Below are 8,496 nucleotides of genomic sequence, written 5' to 3'. Positions count from 1 at the left end.
GATGCAAAAGATTTTGGCCTCATTGGCTCTCGACAGTTTTATTTATGGGACTATAGCACACTTACTGAGAATTTATTTTATACTTCTTTGCACTTAGCTTTGAGTGGGTTTTAGGGAAAGAGTACAATGGTTTGTTAAAGCATTTGTAGGGGAGGACGTGTTTATGGACTGCACGTTCTCTAAACGTGGAGCTTCAATGGGGAGGAAGTGGATATCAGTCTCCTTCACTGAAGGAAGTAATGACTCTGAGCTATTGTTTTGCCTCTCTGTTGTAAAATTAACAGTTATCCATTCAGTTTACTCACTTGACTATCCTCAAGTCCCTTAGACTTCCAACAGAAAAAAAAAAAAAAAAAAACCAAACAAAAAACAAAACAAAATCGTGCAACAAACAGGTGCGTTTACTATCCTTTCAAAAATCTTATCTAATACAGTCTGCTTGTGAGATACTTCACCTGGTTACACACACCCAACTGCAGTTGTAGGGCCATATTCAGCATAGATGGCAGAGCACGTCCACATCCTTGGCACTTCATTTTCTGTCATCAAGTCTTTTATTCAAGTTCATCTACAGAAGGAAATCTTAACAAGGATGCCCTTTTTGACATCTGGTCTACTTCTACCACTTCCTTTATACTCATGCCATCTTTCTTGCAACTATCAAGAACTTGAGTTTAAAATTGGTGATGCTGTGGCCAAGTCCTTCTGATGCATTACACATATCTTGTCCTCAGGCAAGGCTTAAGGCTAGCTTTTTAACCCCTTTCTGTAAATCTCATCTCTTGAGTACTATTTTCCCTACCTTTTCCTCTGAGAGGTGCCATTATCCAGTATGGTGGTTTTGTTTAAAAATCTGCACACTAGAGTAGTCCTTTAGAGATGACAAGGTGACATTATTTCTTGGGGAACTCTTGCTCTGCTTGTTTTAATAACATGCACAATGATGGTTTGATGTTTCAGCAGCTGTTTTCTAATTGCTGTTTTGTATGTGTGATTTTAAACATGTACAAAACTGATGGATTATTTGTAAAGAGGGATAGCATAAAGTTACGTATTTTTGCACTGCTTCAGGAGTCAAAAAATTCTTTTCAGATGTATTGCAACTCACTTATCCATGACTCTAAACTTTTTATGTTTTATGACTTGGTATCATCCAAGAGTGAGGAATATATTTGATACTCAAAGTAGTGTAATACTGAAATACGATAGTTAACCTTTAAAAATTTGAGATTATTTCTTTTGAAGGATATGCCTCAAAGAAGGAAAAAGGAAATCTTTCAAACAATAAGATTCTTTTAAAATGAACTGATTACTTCTGTAACAAGAAGTTGGAAGGTGTGAAAATCAGACGGTTTCTCATTGCAGTACTTTGCAAAACAAAGTCACTGGTGAATATTCAGAACTCTTGAAGCTGGAGCTCAAGAATTAATGGTGTGATTTATATGTAGACTGTCAAGTGATTTAAAAGCTTATCTTTTGGATAAATTATTTTCCATCCCCTTGTTCAACAGTTAGTGACAGGCTTTATAAAAATCCACTGCAAAACAGAGTTGGCTTAACAAGTAAGTTCAGCTTTACAATATTGCATAAGACATAACTGAAACAAGTAGTGTAAAAGAGTTGGAGTATATGCTGATCTGGTAAGGAAAGTCGGCAAAACAAGTACTGGAAGATTATGTGCTTGAGTACATAGCTGGAATGGTGATTTTTTTGTTGTTGCTGTTGGTTTTTGCTTGGCGCTCTGGACAATAGAATAAAACACAACAGCTGAGAGCTGCCGATTCTTCGTGGCTGCCAAGAGTTAACAGGACTGTATTTGGAAAAATCACTCTCTCCCTCGTGAAGAAATAACAGCGCTTCATACCAAAAAAGAGCATTGTTGTAACTACCACAACTGGCGGCAGACAAAGAATCAGTTATTTGCCTGAAGCCTTATGACACATCAGCAAGAACCAAGAGTGGGTGTCTTTGTTGAGCCGATGCTCAAAGCCTCAATTAGCAAGGACTTTACCCACATTGATAGTAATTGCTACTACTAATAACTGGTACTGTAATGTACTTTGAAAAGTACTTTACATGTTAACTAATCCTTAGGGCTGTTTTGTGAAACAGTCAGGAGATTCTGGGTTCTGAAAGTGGTATGATTGTGCTTCCTGTAAAGTTCAGGTGCTCAGGGTTAAATACTAATTGTCTGATTTGTATTGGTGGTGAGGTTCAGCCGCTCTCGTTTCAGTTACCATGAAACTGAATGTATATGCATTTATTGGGAAGATCGGTCTGAACTCCTGACGTGGGATAACTTCAAAATCAGAAGCAACTTGTGACATACTTTGCTTCAACCAATTGTCTGAAATTATGCACACCACCAGTAGCAATGAATCCTGTTTTTCTTGTTAGCTGTTCTATTACTCAACATTTGGACTGTGGTACAATTGTTAAAATATAATAAAAAATATTCCATTCACAAAATTCTTAAATCTACAGGAAAGTTAACCTGAAACATTCTTTTCAGCTACCAGTATATCGTTATTTTAATGTTCTCCTGCTTTCTTGTTCCTGCTGGTTCCTGCAAGTCGATGTACGTTACCTGTGTCAAGGGTGTGCATCACAGGGACATGAGTAGTTGGACATGGATCTTTTACTCCAACTAAACCAGAGTCGTACAAAGCGTGTAATAGAACTTGGAACTTCTCTTAACAGAGATTGGCAACTGTTTTGCTGGCGCATTTGTTGTTTGTAAAAAGCATACTTTTTACTCAGTTCTGTTTTTGTTGGATATGCTTATTATAGTACAGTGCTCGTAAGACAAGCTTGTATTTGACAGTGGAAAAAGGGTGACTTCAGGATTCTTTATAATACTGTTCTGCAGATCCGGTGTTATTTTTCTCATGCTTGACATGTCTCCCCCCCCCCCCCTTTTTTTTTTTTTTTTTTTTTTTCTTTTCAAGCCTGCAAGTTTTGAAGCACCTGAAGAGCAAACAGTTACTTTCTATCCACTTAAAACGTTACTGTTGGTACTGTTCCCGTTTTTATTACCATTGGCTCCCCATAATCTTTGCGTTGTTTAGCAATACGTCGTTGTACTGGTGTGAAATCCTGGCCGGTCCCGGTGTCAGGTGAATTTTCTGAGGACGTTGTTGAGAATTACCTCATTACCTCGCCTCTCTGCCTGCGGCGCTTTGCTTTACCATAGCACTTCCCCGTTGGCACTGGGGGGAAACACCTGAAATCGAGTTCCCGTGGAGAAAGCCGCCGAAATCCTCTCACTGGTGGCTACCTTGGGCCGCGCCTGTCCCGCCGGGGTGGGAGCGGCCCCGCGCTCCCTCAGGCGCCAGGGGAGGCTCGGGGCGGGAACGGCGCTTCAGAGCGCTCCCGCCGATGGGCGGGGCGGGACGCGGAACTGGCTGTCGCCTCAGCCTATCGCAGCCGCAGGAAGCTGGCCGGCCCCGCCAATCGGAAGCTCGGCTCCACCCTCGCGCCATTGCAATTGGCTGAGGCGTCAGGCGGCCGCGGGGGCGGGGCTGGGAGGGCGGGTTTGGCGCTCGGCAGCCAATGGGGAGGGAGCGGGGTGGACGTGCCGCCTGAGTGCTGTGCGCCTGCTCCAGTGAGCGTCGGTTCCTGGTGGAGCGGCGCCTGCCAATGGGGAGGCGGGGGGGGCGGGAGGGACGAGCCGGACCGTCGAGTTACCGGAGGAGAGAGGCGGCGGCGGGATAAAGCCGGCAGGGGATGTTGGCGGCGCGAGTCGCTCACCAGCCCCCACCAGAGTCGCTCTGAAGGAGACTGTAGCTGTGCTGAGGCGGCGGCGCCCAGGGACTTGCGGCGGGAGGCCAGCGCTTCACACCGGCGGGATAGGTGAGGCGGGGACCGGGTGGTGGCTGAGGAGGGGGCCGCGCGCCCCAACGGAAACGGAGCTCGTGGGGGAGGGGGTGGTGGTGGTGTCCGCCGCGAGCGGCCGCCGGACCTCACCGCTTTGTTTATGGCAGGGAGGGAGGGGTGGCGGCGGCGGGGGGGGGGGGGGGGGGGAGGGAGCGTGGGGAGGGGTCGGCGGTGCTGGCGTGCACTCGGCGCCTGCCGGCCGCCTCCCCACCGGGCCGGGGCTCCAGGCCTCCTACTCCGGGGAGCTGAAGCCTCCCACGGCGGCCCGCGCCCTCCCCCTTCCGCCCCTTCCTCTCCGGCCCCGCCCGTGCAGCACGGTCGGCGGCGGGGTGCCTGCCCGGCCCTCCCCTCCCGCCGCCCTCGGCGGCGCCCCCCTCACCGGAGCCCCCCGGGGTGGGCGCGGCGCTCGCACAGCCCCCGCGGGCCGAGAGGAAAGCAGCAGCAGCAGCCGGCGGCGGGCTCCTCCCGCCCGCACCCGTCCGACCGGCTCCGGTCGTCCCCCGGCGGCAGCGGGGCCGGGCAGCCGCCGGCCGCCGAGGCAGCCACCCCCCGCGGGGGGGATGGCGGGGGCCGGGCGTGCGCCAGGCCGCCCGGGAATGGCGGGACGGAGCGGGGAGGGTGGCAGGGAGCCGGGCTTTGTTCCCGGCCCCGCCCCGCCACCGCCGCCGGCGGGGGGTGCCCGGGGGGGGCTGCGCGGGCGCGGCGGGAGCTCCGGTGGAGAAACGGGCGGGAGCGGCGGTTGCCGGCGGGACGGTGCCGGTTGGCTCTGCCGCCCTCCGCCCGCGCTCCCTCGCCCGGAGATGAAACTTGGTTTAAAGTATGGAGCGTCGCAGTAAGGGACGTGTGTGCGAGCGCCCTCGGCTCCCTGCGTAGGGCTGCGCTGAAGGAGTTGCTTTAAGGTGGTGGTGGGTAGGACCAAACTTGGTCCTAACAGCACCTTAAAGATGCGTTTTTATAGTCTCACATAGACGTTACCGATGGGGATATAAATATCGTAGAGGCTTAATTAGTTTACCCCCCTCTGCTTTCATCTGTGTACTTCCAGTTTTTTGGTTATGTGGTAATTTTTGTTGACTGTAATGACACTCAGCTGCTCAGTGAGCAGTTCAATTTGTGTCTTAACCAGAAAGCACTGGTCTGGCAATCAGGATAGCTCCAGGTAAAACGTCCTAAGGAATCAGATGGAAAATATAAAAACCAAACCCAGTATTTTGGTGCTCACTGATACCGAATGAATTGCAAAAGCAGTTTGCTAATGCAGTTTTAAGGAATAGCAAGACAGTGTGGAGATGAGGTAGCAAGAGTGTAACTTGTACTTCCTTAGAATTACAAATCTGAAATGTGCCTTAGGAAAGAGATATACTAAAGCAGAAAGCAAGTTCTTCTCTACTCTGATGAGCACTGCACATCTCCCAAGCTCAGGCTTCATGTAGTGAGAAAGACTTAGATGATGAGCCACCCTCATGTAAATGCAGACCAGAAAGAGGAAGGTGTTTATAAGTTATTGAGGCAGTAGGTGAAGAGACAGTCACCTGGGCAGAAACAAGCAATATGGAGCATATAGAGTACTGTGATAAGGATGATTTGCAGATTGTGGTTTGAGCAAAGAGTGAAATTAACTGCAGTTACTTAAGTATTTCCTCAATGTGTTGTTCCTCAGTAGGCTGTTTCAGTCGCTTTGCTTCTGTGTTGTTACTGTCATGCTGTGGATATGCCCTGAATACTTCAGAATCTCTGTGGAAGATTGTTGAGCAAGTGCTGGGAAACCACATGCCGATTCTTATCTTGTGACACTATCGAAGGAAGGAAACAAACCCCTTAGTAAAAATTTGTGCTGCAGGTTTAGTAAGTCAAGTATTGAAAGATGAGAGCGACGTTGTCTCTGTCAAAAGCTTCCTTTATCTGTGGTTTGTAGAGGCCCTTAGTTAGTGGTACTTGATGGCGGTTGTTGTCAGTACACAGCTGACTTCCCTGGGCAAATTGCTGCTGTGAATGGCTCCTTATTTAAATTCCAAAATGGATTTGGTTAAAGCTTGTGCTGACTTCTCTCTGGAAGTGGTTTCCTTGGAGCAGAGCGGTGGTATGTTGCTTTGGGATGTTGGAGAAAACTGTTGCTGAACTTCATTTCAAAAGAAAAGTTGTTTAATTCTTCTGTGGGGTTAGTTAAGGTGAAGTTGAAATATTCAACTGATTTTGTTTCTGTTTGGCTGGCCTAGGCGAACCAAAGCACAGTGATAGCTGGTTCTCAAGTAATAGCACAGTACCTTTGAGGAGGGAAGTTGGAGGGTTGTAGGGCTGTAAGGCAAAAAGTAGAACTGTTCTGTTTTTCATGTTACTCTATTAACACTTTCTAGGCTGATCCTGCTAGGCTTCAACAGCTCAAGGGTAGTCCTTATGTGTTTTTTTTCACTGTGAGTGTTTGTCTTTTTAATTTTGGGGGGTAAAATTAATTGGTATGCTGAAAGTTTTTGCTAATACAATTGAGAACACTCTGTCTTTATTTACTTTTTCTAAGAACTTAAGAAGATTATAATTACCCTCCCTCCCAGTGGCTATGCATCAAGGAAAACAACTTGGAAAACAGTGTGTTCCGCATCAGGAATTGCCTGTTTTATATCTAGTTTTGTATTTCAGGGAGTTTTATCTCGGTCATCTTGTCTAGTGATGGCTACTTCATTATTGCACAAAGGACTAAATGACAATTTTACTATTTTTTTTTTTTTTATGTCTGAGTTCCTTAAGAGGCATGTAGGCAAACTTTACACTTCAGTGGACTTGGATAATACAGAACATGGGTATATAATATGTTCCTGCTGGCTTAGAGAGCTGTAGGCTTTTAGCAATTTTTGTCTATATTTAAGTCATGGCTTAACAGAAACCATAGGTGTCATGTGCAAGTAATAATGTGAGAGGAAGGTGCTACACGCACACGAGTTATGTGAGTTACTGTGAGAAAAATGAGGATAATAGTTCAGGGTTTGTGACCCTGTAACTGTAGTTATTGGCCTGCGTTGCCTTACCGATAGGAAATGCAATGTAGCTTATCCATCAGCGGGAGGGAGGCTGGCCTAGTGCACAGCCTGGCTGTGGCTTACTGCTTTGTACTGCTTCTGCATGCTCGCACCCAAACAACTTTGAACCTTTATGACTTCTGTATCTGTGATAATCCTCCCAGGAATGACTATGGGCTGGAGAAGAAGTGTTGCAATGTTAGAAGGTTTTAGGATTCAGTGTTATTCTTGTCCAGTCTCACTCCAAATCCCAGTGAACTCCAGTAATAGATGTTAGCCAGACTGACTCAGCTAGGGTTGCTTCTGCCTTTTTTTTTTATTGATTAAAATAGCAGTTTTTCTCTCCAGTATTCAGCTCACTTATCCTCAGTGTTTTATAGTTAGTTCTCTGAGTACCTGTGTACTGCTGTGTAGTTCTGTCTCTTATAAGAGACCTTCCCTCCCCTCCCCCAAATCAATTATAATCCCTAATTCCCTGTGACATGAACACCTCCCAGGAAGAATGACAGAATACAGTCTCTGACAGCAAGTGTCCAATACCGTCACTGCAAGATATCAGAAAGGAATAAATCCCCTCAAGCTAGTTGAACAACAGTGTCTGCTCTTGACATGGCTTCAGTATTAAGGGATTTTTTGTGTTTATCCCTAGTTTTTCCTAGTGATTTACGTTTGCATGCAAAAATGGAAGAGGAACAAGTATTTTTAAAAAAATTAACTTCTAAAGTTGAGTTTGAGGTTCTCTGAAATGTCTAAATATTTGGTCTGATACAATGGCCTGGTGCCCAGAAGCTGTTACTGTAAGCTTTGGGGTTTTAACAGTTTGTTCTTTACATGGGTATTCTTGCCCTTGTCAATGTGAGCAACGTGATTTGTTTTTTTGCAGTTAGTGATGATAGACAAAGCTGATCTGCGTGGAGTCTGCACAGATCTTCACACAGGAGTACCTTTCTTCTGCCATCCCAGCGGCTGCTTTGGCAGGTGGTCTGTACAAGTAGAAGGGAACAGTACTTTTTCAGAGCTGGGGCTGGGTTAGTCTAAAATAGCCTGAAATAGCTGTCTTTTTCAGCAGTCTGTAGCAGGAGACTTGGGACTATGGACTTGCACACTTCAGTGGTGCTGCTGGTCACTAATGTGGTGACCTATTTTCTTCTTTCTTCTTTCTCCCTGTTTTCCAGAAAATGGGAGAAGGCTCCTGTCTTGGACCTTTTTCTCTCCTCTCTTCTTTGATTTTCTTCTTCTTTGCATCTCTTTACATGAGATGATGGTGATAATAAAAACAAAACAAGCTTTGTGTGTTTTGTCATCTAACTATTGGAAGACTGCTTCAGAATTAAATAATTGATTCTTGGGAGAATTTGTAATTTTCAGATTGTATGTTGATAGCAGTTAATCTTGGCAACTGCCACTGACATAATTTTTCAGTTTAATAGCAATTCTTCCTTTGTAGTGTTTATTTCACTTACCTTCAGTGTATTTCTACAGAGTAATAGTATAATTTTGCTGAACCGGGTAAACCAGACTCTCTCTTGTGTGAGTTGTTTCCTGTTCACCTGATCATCCTAGGGTTACCAAGATGATTAGGGGACTGGAACACCTCTCTTATGAGGAA

Source organism: Vanellus vanellus, assembly GCF_965231255.1.
Source record: "Vanellus vanellus genome assembly, chromosome: 4".
Lineage (NCBI taxonomy): Eukaryota > Metazoa > Chordata > Aves > Charadriiformes > Charadriidae > Vanellus > Vanellus vanellus.
Note: the sequence above shows the minus strand (reverse complement) of the source record.